At 37.7% G+C, this 21833-nt stretch overlaps 1 protein-coding gene across 2 annotated transcripts in view; it reads left to right on the top strand.

Annotated features, from left to right (window-relative positions):
- Positions 1–21833, top strand: part of UHRF1BP1L (UHRF1 binding protein 1-like) — a 93799-nt gene that overhangs the window by 739 nt on the left and 71227 nt on the right. Inside the window, exon 2 of one of the 2 annotated variants that reach the window (XM_010831589.1) lies at positions 8676–8822. The exons of the other annotated variant lie outside the window; for it this stretch is intronic. The gene's annotated coding sequence lies outside the window, so the exon portion shown is untranslated. The remainder of the gene's footprint in view (positions 1–8675; positions 8823–21833) is intronic. 2 annotated transcript variants of the gene reach the window in all.

Genomic DNA, 21833 nt, shown 5'->3' with positions numbered 1-21833 from the left:
GCTCGCGGAGGAGCGTGTTGGGTGGCAGGGAGAGACTGATGGCTGGGATCATCCCCGACGCGGCGTCTGGGGGGCGTCGGGAGGACCCTCTCGGGCGGTCCTGCGCGGAGACTGGAGATGGTCTGGCGCCGCCCAGGTGCTCGGTGTCTGCTCGCCTCCATTTGGAGACGAGCGGTTCCGTTAACCCAGGGCGTCTAGCGCAGTGTGGACTCTTAGGGCTGAGCCTTGTCTTCTCACTGAAATGTTAACCTTGTTATTCTGAATTCACCCTGCCTCGCCGTTCCCAGTCTGTGCATTAGAGGGTGTGCCTGTTTGCACAGTTAGGATTTGTTTTAGGTAAATAATCAGAGTTACCAACTTTGGCAAGTTTTTTTCTGGAGTCGTTTTAGCCCCACATCATTCGTACAGAGTTTATTACTATTTTTTTAAATCTAAGATCCATAAATTCAGGGAGTCAACATCTGTGGTAACAAACCCAAGACTTGTCAGCCTTTCCATTTCATAAGGCGGTTTTAGTCAGAATCATGACTCAGTAAAGCTGGCAGTTTGTTACTGCCCCTGACTTTTCCATATTTGTCTCAAAACACAGGCTAAATGTAGGATCTTGTTTCCAAGTTGTTAACAGCGAATTCGGAATGCGTGATTATGACCCTTTCCTCTGTTATTTGTAAGTTAAAGATTACTTTTAACTGATTTTAGGAAAACACTTGGGTGTGATGATATACTTTCCTAGTAAAGAGAGCTCTTGGTTGTCCAAATCGTTGTATACCACAGGTAGTATGCTGGAGAGCAAAATTATTATTTCTGTGATTCAGCAAATATTTTCCTCACTTATAACATTGAATAAGATAAAGGTATTTTTTTAAAGTAACCAAGTATAGAAACACTGATGATTATACATTTCTTAATGGTATCACTAATTGGAAATTTTCTTTTGAAATTGTCCATATGATCCAATAATGAATTACTTCATTTTGGAAGATGTTATCATTATTTTGTATGATTTAAGTAAGATCTGACTTGTCAGATGTCCTCCAGCCTTTCTCATACTCAGTTCACAAGAAAATTTGCACCTACAGAAAATGATTTGAATTTCTATTTTCTCACTCTCCCGAGGATGACAGTATTTACATAGCTAGTTCCATTTTAGATGCACAGGAGAAAAGTTTGTTCAGTCATTAAGAACCTTAGGACATTAGAGTTTAATTATCTTATAGAACTCCCGTTGATGAGGACTCTTACAAATCAGTTGTAAAGGTAATGGTTTACTTCACAAAACAGACATATTCAGAATTGAATCTTGAGAATTACTCTTTTTTTTTTATAATAGAGTATAGATTTACCATGTGTTAGTTTCAGGTATCGGAGAAGGCAATGGCACCCCACTCCAGTACTCTTCCCTGGAAAATCCCATGGATGGAGGAGCCTGGTAGGCTGCAGTCCATGGGGTCGCTAAGAGTCGGACAGGACTGAGCAGCTTCACTTTGACTTTTCACTTTCATACATTGGAGAAGGAAATGGCAACCCACTCCAGTGTTCTTGCCTGGAGAATCCCAGGGACGGGGGAGCCTGGTGGGCTGCCGTCTATGGGGTCGCACAGAGTCGGACATGACTGAAGTGACTTAGCAGCAGCAGCAGCAGCAGCAGTTTCAGGTATACAACATAGTGAGTCAGTTATGCATATAGAGGATTACTTTTTTAATCTGTATGATTTCTAATAACTGCACTGTTAACTAATGATTTTTTTGAGATGTGTTTTTGAAGCACTTAAGTTTTCAGTTAATTCATGTTTCAAAACTTCCTTAAGTCAAGTGACTGAAGAGTATCGAATTCATCCTCTTGGTTAAGATATTAACCTTACTGCTGTTATTAACCTTACTGTTATTAACCTTACTGTTGCTGTCATCTCCTAAGAGCAATACAGTTATTTATAAATATAAAGGATGACAATAGAAGAAACAAGGTGGGTGTTGTGATAATTTACTGTTACTCAGGTAGTGATGAACTTCTGAAATTATCTAGGTCAAACTTAATTTTATAGATTATTCAGTAATAAAGATGTCACTATACTGATCTAACCATCTGGAACACTGTTTGATTGGAAATACTCAGAACATATTATCTTCTGATAATAGACATTTCTTATGACTAGTGAATCGAACTCATGATAGTTTGTTAATGGAGGGCTTACCTGACCACTCTTTTCTCTGTAGCACTCATTCTCATCTGTAATAAGATGTACTTGTTTATTTGCAGTTCATTTGTCTTCTGTACTGAGTGTAAACTCCAAGAGAGCAGGTTTTTTTTTTTTTTTGAGTCTAGAATAATGTAGGTACTCAATGACTATTTTTTGAATGAATGCATGAATGGCAACAATGAATTGACTGTGCTTCATACTGCTTTTTTTTTTTTTTTTAAGCCACCAATATTATCACAAATATTGGGCATGGCCAATTTTCCTGTGGTTTTAGGAAATAATGGACAATTGAATAATTGAATAAATATGGTACCTTTGGTATCCTGGAAAGAAAGGACTATGAAAATGACACTTTATCTAAGAGATAAAGAAGACAATGTAGGAACAAACAGGAGAAAAAGAGTGCTTACTCCGAGCTTGGAGGTTGAAGTGTGGTGAAATTGTAAGATTAAAAGCAGTGTTATTCAGATACAAGGGCTTAAGAAAGCTGAGAACCGAAGAATTGATGCTTTTGAACTATGGTGTTGGAGAAGACTCTTGAGAGTCCCTTGGACAGCAAGGAGATTAAACCAGTCAATCCTAAATGTAATCAGTCCTGAATATTCATTGGAAGGACTGATGCTGAAGTTGAAGCTGTAATTTGGCACCTGATGCAAAGAACTGACTCCTTGGAAAAGACCCTGATGCTGGGAAAGATTGAAGGCAGGAGGAGAAGGGGACAACAGAGGATGAGATGGTTGGATGACATCACCGACTCGATGGACGTGAGTTTAAGCAAGATCTGGGAGTTGGTGAAAGAACAGGAAGCCTGGTGTGCTACAGTCCTTGGGGTTGCAAAGAGTCGTACACATTGCAGTCCATCGGGTTGCAAAGAGTCGGACACGACTGAGCGACTGAACTGAACTGAACTGATAAGAGAATTATTCTTTAGAGATTAACAAATGCTGAAAGCAAATGATGAACTATTTGAGAAGTGTAAATCTGTATACTTATTCCCTATCTAGTTGTTTAGTTTGTATTCCAAGCATCTCTTTAATTGTTAATAAAAAGTTTGTATACTTGAAACAGATCTGAAACTGAAGAGGACAAGTGAGTGAGTGAGTGTGTGTGTGTTCTTGTGCACACATGTGCAGATTAGTTACAGAGTAGTTACACTTTAATAGAAGTGAAACAGGAAAAGCCTTTGAAGGGGATTTTACCCTGATCTTTTATACTATAACTGTCACAGAATATGTTTTGGAGAGTTCTCTAGGAGAGTATTTTTTCACAAGGAAATGGAAAGCTCTAAAGAAAAGTTAGAACAAGTGTAAGAAAGAAAATAAAAGCAGGAGCTTACCTTTCAGCTCAAGTCCTCATTACCTGTTACTGTGGTATGTGTACATATGTGCTCCAGCAAAGGTGAAGGGCAGGGAGTAAAAGCTTGAAGATGGGGTACATTTAAGCCAGGACATAAAAAGAGATGGGGAAGATTCAGATACAAATGCTCCCCCTTTGGCTCAAGGCATATTATGCTGGAGGTACAAGTGGGTGTTGCAAAGACATACACTACACCTAAATACAGTCTTTGTATGGTTTTAAGCAGTGGTTATGAAACAGGGGTGTTTGACCCCTCAGAGGATATTTGGCAATGTCTGGAGACAGTTTTGATTGTCATGACTCGGCAGAGTTGGGTCTGGGGTTGTAACTAGCAGGTAGAGGCCAAGAATGCTGCTAAACATCCTATAGTGGACAGCATGCTCTCTCAGAAAAAGAATTATTTGACCTACATGTCAATAATTTTGAGGTTGAGAAACTGATTTAAAGTATACACATGTATATCAGATTATTGGACTAGGATACTGGGCTAATTAAGATTATATTGTCTGTCATAAATATACTACCATGTGTTAAATAGGCAGCTAGTGGGAACATACTGTATAGCACAGGGAGCTTCGCTTGGTCCTCAGGTAATGACTAAGAGGGGAGGGGTGGGAGGAAGTTTCAAGAGGGAGGGGATATGTGTATACATGTAACTGATTCCAGATAGTGCTAGTGGTAGAGAACCCACCTGCCAGTGCAGGAGAGGTTGCAACCTACTCCAGTATTCTTGCTTGGAGGATCCCATGGACAGCTGAGCCAGGAGGGCTGCAGACCATGGGGTCACAAAGAGTCAGGCACAACTGAAGCACGTTAGCACCCACACATAGCTGATTCACTTCATTGGTCAACAGAAACTAACACAACATTGTAGAGCAATTATACTCCAATTAAAAAAACTGTAAAAAAAAAAAAAAAAGATTATATTGTCTGCAAACAACAAAAACCTGCTCTGTTTCACTTAGGCTAAAAGAGGAAATGTAATAGAAAGCTGTTAGTGTGGGTCACAGAATCTGGAACAGCCAGTGCCTAGGGCCTAGTTGGAAGAGTACTTGAACTTCAGCACTATTGACATTTGAACCAGACGATTATTTTTGTGAAAGGCTGCTCTGCGCATTGTAGGATGTTGAGCCGCACCTCTGGTCTCCACCCACTAGATGCCAGTAGCACTCCTGCAGCCTTGACAATGAGAGCAGGTCCCCAGATGTTGCCAGATGTCCCCTGGAAGGTACAACGACTCTCAGTTGAGAACCACTACTTTAGGGTGCTGTCTGATCTTTCACAACTCCCAGTCTGGTCTTTCCTGTTGAAGTTTCGGATTTCTGGGAGAGAGAATCTGTTTGATCCAGTTCTGTTTATCCACGGGTCAATTAGCAATGGCAAGGGGTTGTATAGCAAAGATGTGGTCATGTGGGGAACTGTTTAGAGTCAGGCTTGTTGCTCCATTTGGTGTCTTTAGTGGGCACCTAACAAAATTAGGTTTTGGAGGGCCTCATTTGCCATGTTAGGGAAATTGAAATTGAATTTCATCCCAGGAGGTGACTGCTAATAAAGAATTCCTGATTAAAGAGGGACATGATCACTAAAGAAAGGTACATGGTTATGAGTTTGATTTGCAATCCAAGGTTCAGGAACATTTCTCTGGGGTGGAAACATAGAGTCTATAGAGGTGCTCAGATTAGATTAACTAGAAAAATAATGTAGAAAGATATCAGTATTCCACAGAATTTATGAGAAGGTTAGAGAAACAGACTTGGGAAAGGCCTGGATACTGGCCAGCTCCAAGGATTGAGGTAAAGAAACTTCTTGACAGTTTCAACAAGACATACTCCCTAAACAAAGCGGAAGAAATAAGTAGAAAGGGAGAGTGGCCTGAGAAGATTAACTATTTGGAATATTTATTAAGGAGATTAGGAAAGATTGAGTGTTTGCAGGATCTTGTGACTGACTGGCAAAATGAAGGGAGATTAGAGTACCTCATAGTATATTTACTGAGTGCTTCTCTGTACCAGGTACTAGTCCATAATGTTGGGGCAAACTCCTTGCCCTTAGTGGAGCTTACATTTTAATCAGAGAAGGCTGAGAGTAATTAGATTAATTAACTTTCACATTTAAATTAAATGTGAAGTACACTGCTATTGAAAAAACTAAGAGAAAGGGAGTAGGAAGTGCACGGAGGTGGGGGGACAAACTTTGCAATTTTAAATCCAGTTATGGAGAAGGCTTAATTGAGAAGGTGTTATTTGAGGAGAGAGCTGAAATTGGGAGTGCGAACTAATGCAAAGATCCAGAAGAGGAAGCTTGTCATTTTTTTGGCAAATACATTAATGCCTCCAATATAGGTGAAATGGAATGAGGACTGAGGTGAGTAGAGGAAGGTAAGATCAAAGAGAAATCAAGGGCCAGATCTTGTGGGACCTTGTAGTGACTTTGGCTTTTACCCTGAGTGAGACTGGAAGCCACTGGAAGGCTTTGAACCATTGATCACTCTGCAGCCAAGTGGGAAATAAATAATTGGAGGGCGGGGGAAGAATCAGGGGCCTAGTGAAAAATGTTAACTAGCCAGATGAGAAAAAATACTGGCATGGAGCTAGGTGGATGCCGTGAAGTTGTTGAGATACATAGTCAGGTTTTGGATGTATTTTGAAGGCAGAGCCACAGGTTTTGCCAATAGATAAAATATGGATTGAGAAGGAGAACAGTCATGGATGACTTTGACGTAAGCAATTGAGAAGATGGAGTTGCTATTAATTAAGTTGGAGAAGATATGCAGAAGGAGCAGGTTTATGGAAAAAGATCTGGAGTTTGGCTCTGGATACCTTAATTTGGTTGTCTATTAAGTATATAAATGGAGATCCCTTTATTTGTAAGCTAATTTAGACTGTGCCTCTTATAGTTTGGCAACAGTGATGTCAGTGTTTTTTGTGTGTGGTCATCCTTTGGCTTAGCCAATAGATAATTACAGAAAAGTAAATTGTGAGTTGAATTTTAGGGGGTGGATTTTTCTTTTCTTCTATTAAGTACACTTCATAGAAGCATCTAAAATTGAGCAAGGTGCCTGTTTCTTTCACATTAATTTACAACTACAACCAGATATTGATTCTTGGAAAAGTTACTTTCAGGAGATTGATTTGAGAACTTCAGGTGAAAAGGAGATTGAATGCGTGGTTTATTGGATATTGTAATACTGTTATTCTAGAATCAGAAGGTATTTGTTCCGGTCACCTAGAAGGAAGTTATTAAAACAGTGCAGTTTTAGACTTTGCTAAGATTTAACAGGTAGTGTTGAGTAGTTAAGTCACTGATCCAGCACCTTCATAATTTGATTATTCTATGCTGCCTGTTCAGGCTGTAGTTTGCACCTAACAGTTCGCTTTTCTTTGAGTTTTCAGCATTTCCTGTATTACTCCTTTATGGTATTTTATCATCCTGTTGCAATATCCCTTAGGAGATTCGTTTATTACTTGGGAATCATTTGACCTTACCGTCCTTTGAAACTCGGAAAACACAGTCTTTTGACTCAGCAGTTCTTTAAAGTTGGAAAGGACAATTTCTCCATTCATTTCTTTTTACTTGCATAATTTTTTTTGCAGTATTACAGTTTGCCTTAATACTGCAGTTTCCAGTCTAAATGTTTCCTCAGTAAGTTGGTCTCTTAGCAGTTTAGGTTTTAAAGTTTGCATACTATGTTACTTAAGATGAGTAATTTAATATTTCTATTAAATATTGATATTTACAAGTTGATATTAATTAGCTCAGATGTAAGTTACAAGCTTTATGGGGCTTCCCTTGTGGCTCAGCTGGTAAAGAATCTGCCTGCAATGCGGGAGACCTGGGTTTGATCCCTGGGTTGGGAAGATCCCCTGGAGAAGGGAAAGGCTGACCACTCCGGTATTCTGGCCTGGAGAATTTCATGGACTGTATAGTCCATGGGGTTGCAAAGAGTCAGACATGACTGAGCAACTTTCACTTCACTTCGCAAGGTTTATGACACCATTTCCATGAGTGAAATATGAGCAGGTATCATATCAAGACAAAATTATTAAAACAAAATTAAGAGCTGAGCACTCAAATATGATCCAGGATGTATTTTTTTTTAGGCATTATACTTGTTATTGGTCTGTCTCATAATTCATTGACTTATTTTGAGACTTCTCTCAGCCAAAAAGCATGTTGTATAAAAATTTTGAACCTCTATATTAGTCTATCCTTTAAGACACTTTTAGCTGTATGTACTCTTTTTTCTACCCAAAAGTACCATTAAGAGAGGAATCTGTGACTTCTTTTCTGCCACTGTTATTATAACATTGTGGTGTTTTCCTCTACTGTTTTTTATTTATTTTAGAACAAAAGCTTCTTGTTTATTAGTTCCATACACTGTCATCTCTTTAAGGGCAGAATAACCCTGATAGGCTTTGAATTCTGAGGGCAGTGACTGTGCTTGTGTGGTTCTCCATTGTATCTTTAGCATCTGCCACAGTACTGTGGTACAGGGTAGTTGTTCAGAAACATTTTTAGCTGACTGGAGAAATAGATTTATACTATTGTAAATTTATACATCGGCCGTCATGGAACACATAGGTCATAAATCCATGTATTTATAAAGCTGGATACATTTTTAGCGATATTACAATCTTGATGTTTGTGGGTTATTTTTCATAGGTGACTTTACTCTTTAGTATTCTTTATGAAATGAAATGAGGATTATAGTTTTAACTGGGCCTTCGGGCAGTTAAAATTTTGACAGTTTGTAGGTTGCTTGTCTTTTAGAGTGCTTATCCTATTTGGTTTCATTTAATATTATTTAGTTCAGTCTTTGTGTAATGTTTGTATAGCATAGCTATCTCGTTTTTGTTAAATATTATTTTTAATATAAAATTAAAAACATACTGATTTAATAGAGTAGTAGTGCTACCAGTGGTAGAGAGAATGAAGAAAATCCTAAATGATTAATTTATCTTAGATTTTAATCAGCATTTGCCTATAGTTAATCCAGTGTGAAATACAACTGTATTTTCTTTAAAGTGACTCACAGCTGAATATTTTTATCATATCATTCCTTTCCTCTTCCTTCCCTTAAACTTGCTCCCTTCTGTGTCCCCTGTGTACCCATTCCCTGCAGCGATCCCTGCTGGCTGTGGTGGAGATTGGTGTGCTGTGAATTTCATAATCACCCAAATGAGTCCCAGAGGAGTCTAAGAAACCCTGGCAACTGACTACTTGCTTTCACCAGGAGTAGGGACCTTTTGTCTGAATTTCCTGCCCTCAGGTAATTCTTCTATTCCCCATTTTTTTTTTCTTCTCTCTCTGTAAATGCAAGCACTTCCTGTGCCCACATAAAGATACTTTGAGAATATTTTCTAATTCTTCTTGTTTTAGTCAGACACCAATTTCATGTGTTTTTTTTTTTTTTTAAACTATGTAGCTATAGGCCCATGCAATTCTCTTAGAATGTCTTCTAATATATAAGATTTGGCAATGCACTTAAAGTTATAACCAGGTCTTTCTGATGTTGCATGAGTGAGTTTTATAACTTATTGTCAGCTACTTGGAAATAGTAGTTAACATTATCTGCTCTTTAATGGGTTAGGCATTATAGTCTAATGTAATTAATGAGGTATGAAGGCTTTTTTCGTAAAGAGAATGTTTTGACCAATTCACTGAAGAACTTAAAAGTTTTGTGTATTTAATGTTGGTTATAATTTTTATCAAAGATGTTGAATGACTCTCAAGAACAGCTGTGAAAATAGGATTCATTTTGAAGAATGTAAGGGCTCCCACTCCAATCTTTTCTTCTCTCTCCTACTGCCCTTTAAAAATCAGGGAAAATAGTTACGCTATAAAATCAGATTCATGGAAATAGCACTAAATATTTCAGTCTAGACTCAATGAAAAACCTAGAAACTTATATTTGAATGCTTCTCATGCTTGGTAAATTTATACACTTAAATACTTTGGAACTCTAAAAGTCTACTAAGAAATCCATAATTGAAGACTAGTCATGAGCAGAATTGAGCCACTAGTTACATACTTACCCTTGGTGTAATGTAACAGTTTATAAACTTGCTGACCATATATTAGCTGGCAATTGTATAGGTGTGATGACTTAAATATTATTTTCCAGTATTCTTGTTTGCTTTCCAATATTCTTGATTCCATCATCATTTGGTTATCTGGATCTTATCCAAATTGCCAAGGAAGAATGCCAAGCTTTATCTTTCAGTAGACCATTAGAAAAACCTTTGAGATTGTTAAGATATTGGTAGTTAAGAACTTCCGTTGTTTCTGGTGGCATTCAAGGATGGTTCTGATTTTGTGTATACCTCTAGCAAATACTCTGGGACCTTTGCTTCAGACTAGATTACACCTCCTTAACATTTCTTTTTTGGTCTGGTTTGTGCTTAGCTTATTGAAGGTGAGGTATAGTGATTTTCGTCTAAGCTTAAATCACATCTGTCTGTGCTTTTATTCAAGTCACCTATGAAGCTTAATTCCTTTTTCTTCTTAACATTCTCATTTTAATCAGTCATTCTCTCTTTTTATTTAAATAATTCTTGAATTTATCTTTTTTATCCTGAACAAAACATATAGCAGACTATTTGCTACAAAGTAGATATCAGTAAGATTTGAATATCTCTACTGTCACTGCTGCTGCTGCTGCTGCTGCTAAGTAGCTTCAGTCGTGTCCGACTCTGTGCCACTACTCAGATTTAAATCATAATTTCTTGGATCAGTTGAGGTTAAGTATTCTCATTTCTCATGCTTCTTTTTAAAAAAATATTTATTTATTTATTATTGGCTGCTCTTGGTTCTTCATTGTTGCCTGTGTGCTTTCTCTCATTGCAGTTTGCAGGCTTCTCATTGCAATAGCTTCTCTTGTGGAGCATGGGCTCTGGTACCCGGGCTTCGGTAGTTTTGGCACATGGGCTTGGTAGTTGCAGTTTGTGGCCTCCAAATTGCAGGCTCAGTAGTTCTGGTGCATGGGCTTAGTTGCCCTGAAGCATGTGGGATCTTCAGGGACCAGGAATCGAACTGGTATCCCCTGCGTTGCAAGGTGGATTCTTAACCACTGGACTACCAGGGAAGCCCTTCTCATACTTCTTTATTCCATTCTTGGAACTGTTACCAGAGAGATCTTGACAAAATACTAATCTTATTTAAATTTCTTGGTAAATATTTTTCAATAGCTCATGTTCAAGCTTTAAAAATATTTTTTTTTTTTTTTTTGGTTTATAACATAATTTTTTGTCCAAAGAAGTATAAATAGGACTTTACTGTGTAGAATAGTAGTAGGGCTCATTCTAGTTGAAACAGCAGTTGGGGGAAGGGTTCAGCTGGCATATCTTTACCCTTTTTATTTCTGTTCCACCTAGGTTTAATCATGAGCAGTCTCCTCAGGGGCACTGTGGGAATAATACTGATGTGTAGGATGAAACCTGCGTTCCTTGGCATGAGATACAAGAGTTCTTCACGATCTGGCTGCTGCTATGCTTTCAAAGCATATCATTTCTTATCAAACTACCATATGCTTTTCAAACTACCTTATTGTTAGCCTTGTGCTTCATCTGTGGTGGCTGCATATGACCTGCAACCTTGAACATGCTGCTGCTTATCTGAAATGTCCTCCTCTGCCCTGGTCACCTAGCAAAAACTTACTCTCAAAGACATGGCTCCAATGCTGCCTCCTTCATGAAGCCTTTCCAAAGCAGTAGGCTTTTTAACAAAGTTGATGACCTCTTCCCTCCTCCATCTTAACCTAGTCTCATTTTTATTACAATATCCGTCACGCATTGCCTGGCACATAGTATGACTGTAAAACACTACAATAATTTCTTCCTGTGATTGCTTCTAATAGTAAATCATGAGGTCTTTGAAAGCAGTAATTTTGTCTCATTTGTCTAAGTTACCCAAGAGCTTAATCAGAGCTCAGTTTTTGCCTTGAAGAATGTATACCTAATTGTGTCAGGTTTTCTGACATTTCAACAAAATTTAGAAACCCAGGTTTTCCTGGTGGCTCAGATGGTAAAGTGTCTGCCTGCAATGGGGAGACCCGGGTTCGATCCTTGGGTTGGGAAGATCTCCTGGAGAAGGAAATGGCAACCCACTCCAGTATTCTTGCCTGGAGAATCCCACGGACGGAGGAGCCTGGTAGGCTACAGTCCATGGGGTCGCAAAGAGTCGGACACGACTGAGCGACTTCACTTCACTTCACTTCACTACCCATTTTAAATGTTAGCCACATATTCCAGTTGTTAGAAACACTGTGCAGGCCAGACAAAACATGTCTGTGGGCAAAACACAGCTCATAGGTTGCCAGTTTGCAGCCTTTCCATTCTTTGAATGTTTCTGTGGAAAAACTAGTTAGACAGGATTGGTTGATTTTCTTTGCATGCATATTACAAAAATAACCAAGCCAAATAAACTCTGCAAATTGTGAATGCTCAAAAAAAAGGCGGGGGGGTGGAATTTACTATGAGCGTATCTTGATCCTTGTCCCATCCTTGTAGTTTTTTTTTTAAAAATTTGTTGTTGTTCAGTCGCCAAGTCGTGGCCAACTCTTTGTGACCCTATGCACTGCAGCACGCCAGCCTTCCCTGAAGTTTGCCCAAGTTCATGTCCACTGAATGGGTGATGCCATCCAACCATCTCATCCTTTGTTGCCGCAATCCTCCTCCTCCTGCCCTCAGTCTTTCCCAGCATCAGGGTCTTTTCCAATGTGTCAGTTCTTCACATCAGGTGGCCAAAGTATTGGAGCTTTAGCAACAGTCCTTCCAATGAATATTCAGGGTTAATTTCCTTTAGGATTGACTGGTTTGATCTCCTGCAGTCCAGGGGACTCTCAAGAGTCTTTTCCAACACCACAATTCAAAAGCATCAATTCTTTAGTGCTCAGCCTTCTTGATGGTCCAACTCTCACATCCATACATGTTGGGAAAGCCATAGCTTTGACTATACAGACCTTGGTCTGTCAAGTGATATCTCTTCTGTTTAATATGCTGTCTAGGGTTGTCATAGCTTTTCTTCCAAGGAGCAAGTGTCTTAATTTTGTGGCTGCAGTGATTTTGTAGCTCAAGAAGATAAAATTTGTCACTGTTTCCACTTTTCCCCATCTGTTTGCCATGAATGATGGGACTGGATGCCATCATCTTAGTTTTTTGAATGTTGAGTTTTAAGCCAGCTTTTTCACTTTTCTCTTTCACCTTCATCAAGAGGCTCTTTAGTTTCTCTTCACTTTCATTAGAGTGGTATCATCTGCATATCTGAGGTTGTTGATATTTCTCCTAGCAATCTTGATTCCAGCTTGTGATTCATCCAGCCCGGCATTTCATATGATGTGCTCCGTATATGATTTTAAGTAAGCAGGGTGAATACTCCTTTCCCAATTTGGAACCAGTCTGTTGTTCATGTCTGTTTCTAACTGTTGCTTCTTGACCTACATACAGGTTTCTCAGGAGACAAGTAAAGTCATCTGATATTCCCATCTCTTTGTGAATTTTCCACAGTTTGTTGTGATCCTTCACACAGTCAAAGACTTTCACATAGTCGATGAAGCAGAAATAGATGTTTTTCTGGAGTTCATTTGCTTTTTATATGACGCAATGGATGTTGGCAATTTGATTTCTGGTTCCTCCTCTGCCTTTTCTAAACCCAGCTAATACATTGAGAAGTTCTTGGTTCACATACTGCTGAAGCCTTGCTTGAAGGATTTTGAGCATAATCTTGCTAGCATGTGAAACGAGTGCAGTGGTGTGGTAGTTTGAACATTCTTTGTCATTGCCCTTTGGGATTGGAATGAAAACTGTCCTTTTCCTGCTTGACCATGTCCAATTATCCTTGATTTAGGAACCTACCAGGTTCCCATGCAATATTGTTCAGTTTACAGCATCAGGCTTTACTTTCACCATGTCTGACTGTACTTTCAGACACATCTACAACCTAGTGTCGTTTCCACTTTGGCCCAGCCTCTTCATTCCTTCTGGAGCTATTTCTCCACTCTTCCACAGTAGCATATTGGGCGCCTTCCGACCTGGGGGACTCATCTTCTTGCATTGTATCATTTTACCTTTTCATACTGTTCATGGGATTCTTGGGGCAAAAATACTGGAGTGATTTGCCATTCACTTCTCCAGTGGGCCGTGTTTTGTCAGAACTTTCCACTATGACCTGTCTGTCTTGGGTGGCCCTGCATGGCATGGCTTGTAGCTTCATTGAGTTATGCAAGCCCCTTTGCCATGACAAGGCTGTGATCCATGAAGGGGAATGGAATGGTAATTGATCCTAAAATACCTTTTAAGTTAAAATTGTACAAATTTGATTATAGTCTTGGCTCTGCCTTAGTGAGACCTTGAACTATGAACTTAACCTCTCTAGGCTTCACATTCTCTGATGTAAAATGAGGACTTTGAATTAGAGAAACTTTTCTGGCACTAAAATTGTAAAATTATTTTGTATTCTTTGCTTGTATAAATACTTCCTATGGCTCTATGGAGTTATTTTACTTGGCTGTAAATCACTTCTAGATGACAATAGCAATGGTGTGGTTTTCAAAAAGCCATGGTTCAAAGACCTTAGTAATTCTCATTTCCTTATATTTTATTAAGTTAGCTAGTCCATTCTTTTTTATTAAGAGATACACACCCACACATATTTGCTTTACAGTTTGTTTGGCTTGATTGTTTTCGTATTATACAATTAAAATCAACTAATCTAGTATAACCAGTTTTATATATATATATATATATATATATATAAAATGAAGTGAAGTGAAAGTCCCTCAGTCGTGTTTGATTCTTTGCGACCCCATGGACTATACAGTCCATGGAATTCTCCAAGCCGCCTTTCCCTGCCTCAGGGGATCTTCCCAACCCAGGGATCAAACCAGGGTCTCCTGCTTTACATGCGGATTCTTTACCAGCTGAGCCACAAGGGAAGCCATATATATATATATTTTTTTTTAATTTTTATTTTTATATATATTTATATATGGGTATATATAATTACTTATATAAATATCTGATTTAAACACTTCTATTGAAATATAATTGTTTTGTGCAATAAATTGCACATACTAAAGGTGTACAATTTGTTGAAATTTTGATTTATGCTCTCAAACATTTCTTTATACTCCTTTGTAATCTTTTCCATCCTGTCTTCCTGCCTTATCTGTTATTATTATTGATCTACTTTATTTCACTTACATTAGTTTGTATTTCCCAGGATTTCATATAATCATTTAGTATACGTCTTTCCTGCCCTTTTTCCCTCAGCATAATTATTTTGCAATTAACCTATGTTTTTTTATACATTATGTCATATTGCTGGGTATATTCCATTGTGTGTATGCCACAGTTCCACAGTGGAATTGTTTATCCATTCACCTGTTAATCGTCATTTTGGTTCTTTCTAGTTTGGGCTTTTACAAATAAAGCTCCTGTGAACATTTATGTTTAAATCTTTGTGAGGACATATACTTTTCATTTCTCTTGAATAAATGTGTTCTAAAGTCTGTATTTTATATTCTCACCAGCAATTGTATGACAGTTCCACTTACTCCATTCTTCACTAGCATTCAGTTTAGTCTTTTGATTTTGCCCAGTTTAGTGGATAAGTAGTGGTATCTGATTGTGGTTTTTAATTTGCAGTTTCCTATTAGACTGATGGAGAAAGCAATGGCCACCCACTCCAGTACTCTTGCCTGGAAAATCCCATGGACGGAGGAGCCTGGAAGGCTGCAGTCCATGGGGTTGTTGAGGGTCGGACACGATTGAGCAACTTCACTTTCACTTTTCACTTTCATGCATTGGAGAAGGAAATAGCAACTCACTCCAGTGTTCTTGCCTGGAGAATCCCAGGGATGGTGGAGCCTGGTGGGCCGCCATCTATGGGGTCGCACAGAGTCGGACACGACTGAAGTGACTTAGCAGCATTGACTGATGATGTACATCTTTTAGTGTGCTTATACACTATCTGCATGCCTTCTTTTGTTTGAGAGTCTGTTTAAATCTTTTACCTATTTAATTAATGAGGTGGCTTACTTTTGAGTTGTAAGAGTTCCTTATATATTGTAGATATAAGTCCTTTTTTAGATATATGTTTGTAAATATTTTCTGCCAGTCTGTGGCTTGTTTTGTAGAAATAGTATCTTTTGATGCACAGAGTTTTTAATTTTGATGAAGTATAATTTGTTGATTTTTTTCTTTTTTGGTTTGTGAATTTTTTGTTGGGTTATAGAAATCTTTACCAGGCTCAGTCTTTTTCTCCAGCATTTTCTTACAGAAGTTTTATAGTTTCTGTTCTTAGATTTTAGTCTGCAATCCATTTAGAGTTAATTTGTTATTTGTGGTGTGATTAAGTATCAAAGTTCTTTTTTCCTTCTCTTTGCATATTGCTAAATAGTTGCTCTAACACAATTTATTGAAAATACCATCTTTTTCTCACTGAATTGGTATTGTACCTTTGTTGAAAATCAGCTGACTGTAAACTTGGGTCTGTTTCAGGACTGTTTTGTTCCACTGATTATTTGTGTTTACTCCAGTATCAGACTGTGTTGATTACTGTAACTTTTAAATAAGCTTGAAATTGGTGGAACAAGGCTTCCAACATGATTTATCTTTTTCAGAGTTATTTTGACATGCTAGGTTTTTTGCATTTTCATGTAAATTTTAGAATCAGGTTGTCATTCCTACCAAAAAGTCTGCTGGATATTTGCTTGGGAGCCATAATTCTGTTTGGGGAGAACTGACATCTAAACAATACTGTCTTCTGATCTACCTGTTTTATTTCTCTATATAATTATGTCTTGTTTAATTTCTCTCAGCAGTGTCTTCTAGTTTTCGGTATATAGGTCTAATAACCCTTTGTCAGGTTTATCTCTAAAAATTTCAAACTCGTTATACTAATGTAAATGATACTTTAAAATTTTCTGATTGTTTGTTGCTAGCATATGGAACCATAATTAACACTTTTATTGCAGTAACTTTTTATTGAGATAAACTTCCCATATGCAGCTCAATGATTTTTTTAAATGAGATTTTTACTTTAGAATACTTTTAGATTTATAGAAAAGGTCTAAGGCTAATACAGAGAGTTTTCGTACATTCCCTAGCGCATCTCCTGTATTACTAACATCTTACATTAGTATGGTACATTTACCACAATTAATGAGTAAATATTTATATAAATTATTATTAACTACAGCCAATATTTTATTCAAATTTCCTTAGTTTTTGCCTAGTATCCTTTTTCTGTTCCAGGAACCCATTGTGAATACTACCTTATATTTAATCATTATGTCTTTTTAGGCCCCTCCAGGCTGTGACTGTTTCTCAGACTTTCCTTGTGTTTCATGACCTTGAGAGTTGAGTAATATTTGTCAGATATTTTGTTCAGTGTCTCTCCAACAGGCTTTTTATCTATTTTTTCTCATAATTAGAATGGGTTATGGGTTTTGGCAAAAACACAACAAAAGTAAAGAGCCATTTTTATTGTCAAATTAAGAGTGCATATTATCAGTGTGTTTTATCGTTATTTTTTTCCAGTTTTATTGAGATATTTAATTAATTATACTGAAGTCATACAGCACTGTATGTTTAAGTTCTATAGCATAATAACTTATTTTATGTACATGCATCATGAAATGATGACCAAAGTAAGTTTAGTGGACATCAATCATATCACATGTATACAAAATTAAATAATTGAAAACAATTTTGTTTGTGATGAGAACTTTTAGGATTTACTGGCTTAACATTCATATTAATATATAGCAGTGTTAATTATATTTATTATGTTTTACATTGCATCCTTAGTATTACTTATCTTATTACTAGAAGTTTGTACCTTCCAGTCAGTTCAGTCAGTCAGTCGTGTCTGACTCTTTGCGACCCCATGAACCGCAGCACACCAGGCCTCCCTGTCCATCACCAACTCCCGCAGTTCACTGAGACTCACGTCCATTGTGGAGAAGGTAGTGGCACCCCACTCCAGTATTCTTGCCTGGAAAATCCCATGGATGGAAGAGCCTGGTGGGCTACAGTCCATGGGGTCACTAAGAGTCGGACTCGACTGAGTGACTTCACTTTCACTTTTTCACTTTCCTGTATTGGAGAAGGAAATGGCAAGCCACTCCAGTGTTCTTGCCTGGAGAATCCCAGGGACAGGGGAGCCTGGTGGGCTGCCATCTATGGGGTCGCACAGAGTCGGACACAACTGAAGTGACTTAGCAGCAGCAGCAGCATGTCCATTGTGTCAGTGATGCCATCCAAGCATCTCATCCTCTGTCGTCCCCTTCTCCTCCTGCACTCAATCTTTCCCAGCATCAGAGTCTTTTCAAATGAGTCAACTCTTCACATCAGGTGGCCACAGTATTGGAGTTTCAGCTTCAACATTAGTCCTTCCAATGAATACCCAGGACTGATCTCATTTAGGATGGACTGGTTGGATCTCCTTGTAGTCCAAGGGACTCTCAAGAGTCTTCTCCAACACCACAGTTCAAAAGCATCAATTCTTCAGAGCTCAGCTTTCTTTACAGTCCAACTCTCACATCCATACATGACCACTGGAAAAACCATAGCCTTGACTAGACGGACCTTTGTTGGAAAAGTAATGTCTCTGCTTTTTAATATGCTGTCTAGGTTGGTCATAATTTTCCTTTTGTACCTTTGGACTGCCTTCATCTAGTTATCCCTCCCTCTGCCCTCTGGTAACCACAAATCTCATCTCTTTTTTGTGAGTTTATTTGTTTTTGAAGTGTAATTGACCTACAGCACTATGTTAGTTCTTGTTACACAATGTAGTGATTCAGCATTTCTATATATTTCCTAATGATCACCACGATAAGTCTAGTTGACCGTCTTTTCCCATACAGTGATATTACATAATTATTGACTGTATTTCCCACACTGTAGATTTCACACCTGTGACTTGTTCATTTTACAAATGGAATTTTGTACTGCTTAATCTCCCTCACCTATTTTTTTCTTCTTCTGTCCGTCTCCCCCCTGGTAACCACTTGTTCATTCTCTGTATCTGTTTTATGGCCGAGTAATATTCCTTTGATAAACATGTAGATTGCTTCCATATCTTGGCTATTGTAAGTAATGCTGCAGTGAACACAGGGGCACATATATCTTTTCTAAATAGTGTTTTAGTTTCCTTTGGATAAATATCCAGGAGTAGAATTGCTGGATTATGTGATAGCTCCTGGTGGCTCAGATGGTAAAGAGACTGCCAACGGTGCAGGAGACTTGGATTCTATCCCTGGGTTGGGAAGATTCCCTGGAGGAGGGAATGGCAACCCATTCCAGTAGTCTTGCCTAGAGAATTCCATGGGCAGAGGAGCCTCGCCGTCTACAGACCATGGGTTGCAAAAAGTCAGACACGATTGAGCAACTCTGTTTTTAATTTTTGGAGGAGCCTCCCTACTGTTTTCCATTGTGACTGTACCCATTTACAGCCCTACCAACAGTCCATGAGGGTTCCCTTTTCTACACATCCTCGTTAATACTTATTATTTGTGGTTTTTCTGATAATAGCCAATCTTACAGATGTGAGGTGATATCTCATTGCAGTTTTGATTTGCATTTCCCTCATGATTACTGATGTTGAGCATCTTTTCAGATTCCTTTTGATCATCTGTCTGCCTTCTTTGGGAAAATATCCAGGTCTTCTGACCTTTTTTAAATGTTTGAATTCTTTGTGTTTTAACCCTTTGTTAGATATATTGTTTACGGATATCTTCTCTCATCCAGTAGGTGACCTTTTTATTTGTTGATAGTTTCCTGCACTGTATAAAAGCTTTTTAGTTTGATATAGTCTCATTGTTTATTTTTGCTTTAGTTTCCCTTGCCTGAAGAGATATGTAAATGTATGTTATTTATATTTATTTTTTATGTGTTATTTATATTTATATAAAAAATGTGTTATTATAGAAGTTCTATGATTTCTATTCTTACATTTGTCTTTATTAATCCATTTTAAATTTATTTTTGTGCATGGTGTGAGAAATTAGTACAATTTGATTCTTTTGCATGCAGCTGTCCAGTTTTACCAACATCATTTATTAAGGAGGCTGTCTTTTCCACGTTGTATATTCTTGCCTCTTTTGTTGTAGATTAATTGCCTATACAAGTGTCGGCTCATTCCTGAACTCTGTTCTTTTCCATTGATGTATGTATCTGTGTTTGTGCCAGTACCGTACTGTTTCGATTACTGTAGCTTTGTAGAGTAGTTTGAAATCAGGCAGTGTGATACTTCCAACTTTGTTCTTTCTCAAGATTATTTTGGCTCTCTGAGGTCTTTGTGTTTTTATATAAATTTTAAAATTGTTTCTAGTCCTGTGAAAAATACTGTTGGTAATTTGTTAGGGATTGTGTTGAGGGTCAGACATGACTGAGCGACTTCACTTTCACTTTTTACTTTCATGCATTAGAGAAGGAAATGGCAACCCACTCCATTGTTCTTGCCTGGAGAATCCCAGGGATGGGGGAGCCTGGTGGGCTACCGTCTGTGGGGTCACACAGAGTCAGACACGACTGAAGTGACTTAGAAGCAGCAGCAGCAGCAGTAGCATTGAATCTATAGATTGCTTTGTGTAGTATGGTCATTTTAACAACATTTATTCTTCCAATTTAAGAACACATTATATCTTTACATTTGTTTGTGTCTTCACTTTCTTTCGTCATTGTCTTATAGTTTTTAGAGGACATGTCTTTTGCCTCCTCAGATAGGTTTATTCCTAAGTATTTTATTCTTTTTTAATGCAGTGGTAAATGGGATTGTTTCCTTAATTTCTCATTCTGACAGTTCATTGTTAGTGTATAAGGATACAATAATTTATGTATATTATTTTGTATCCTACAAATTTACTGAATTCATCAGTGAGTTCTAGTATTTTTTTCTTGGTGTCTTTGGGATTTTTATGTATAGTACCATGTCATTTGCAAGCAGTGACAGTTTTACTTCTTCCTTTCCAGTTTTGTTCCTTTTATTCATTAATTTTTCTTGTCTGATTTCTATGCCTAAGGCTTCCAATACTATACTGAATAAAAAAGTGACAAGAGTGGGAATCCTTGTCTTGTTCCTGATCTTAGAGGAAATGCTTTCAGCTTTTACCATTAAGTATGATGTAGCTGTGGATTTGTCATGTATGGCCTTTATTATGTTAAGCTATGTTCCTTCTATATCCACTTTGTTGAGAGTTTTTATCATAATAATTGTTCAATTTTATCAAACTCTGTATCTGTTGAGATGATCATATGATTTTATTCTTCAGTTAATATGGACACCACTGAGTGACTGAACTGAACTGAATATGGTTTATCACATTGATTGTTTTGTGGCTTTTGAGTCATTCTTGCATCCCTGGGACAAATGCCACTCAGTCATGCTGTGTGATACTTTTAATGTATTGTTTAATTTGGCTTGCTAATAATTCTCTAGAGGAGTATTGCATCTATGTTCATCAGTGATCTTGGCCTTGAATTTTCTTTTTTTGTGATGTGTTTGTCTGGTTTTGATATCAGGGTGATGCAGGCCTTGTAGAATGAGTTTGGAAGTATTTCTTCCTCTGCGTGTTTTGGGAATAATTTGAGAGAGATAGGTGTTAACTTTTCCTCTAGCTGGTAGAATTCACCTTTGAAGCCCTCTGGTTCTGGACTTCTGTTTGTTGGGAGTTTTTGAAATAATTTAATTCACTTTTACTATTGGTAATTGGTCATGTTTTCTATTTCTTTCTGATTAAGTCTTTGAAAATTGTACATTTCTAAGAATTTGTCGTTTCTTCTAGGCTGTCCATTTTATTGACATATTTGTTGGTAGTAATCTCTTATGATCTTTATATTTATGTGGTGTCAGTTGTAACTTCTTTTTCATTTCCGATTTTATTGATGTGGCCCTTCTTTTTTTCTTGAAGAGTCTGAGTAGAAGTTTGTCAGTTTTGTTTAAATTTTCAAATAACCAACTTTTTGTTAATATATCTTTTCTATTCTTTTCTTTCTATTTATTTCTGCTCTGATCTTTATGATTTTTTTCCTTCTACCAACTTTGGGTTTTGTTTGTTCTTTTTTTAGTTTCTTTAGATTTACGATTTTCCTCGTTTCCTGACATAAGCTAGTATTGCTGTCAACTTCCCTCTTGTTACTGCTTTTGCTGAGTCTGTAGATTTTGGGTCATTGTGTTTTCATTTGTCTCTAGGTTATTTTTTAATTTCCTCTTTGACTTCTTCAGTGATTCATTGGTTGTTTAGAGCTTGTGCTTTTTATTCTTTTTTTTTCCCCTTGTA

This window comes from Bison bison, unplaced genomic scaffold (genome assembly GCF_000754665.1).
Source record: "Bison bison bison isolate TAMUID 2011002044 unplaced genomic scaffold, Bison_UMD1.0 scf7180017864529, whole genome shotgun sequence".
NCBI lineage: Eukaryota > Metazoa > Chordata > Mammalia > Artiodactyla > Bovidae > Bison > Bison bison.
The sequence above is the reverse complement of the archived record's forward strand: the minus strand, read 5'-3'. Positions and strand labels throughout refer to the sequence as shown.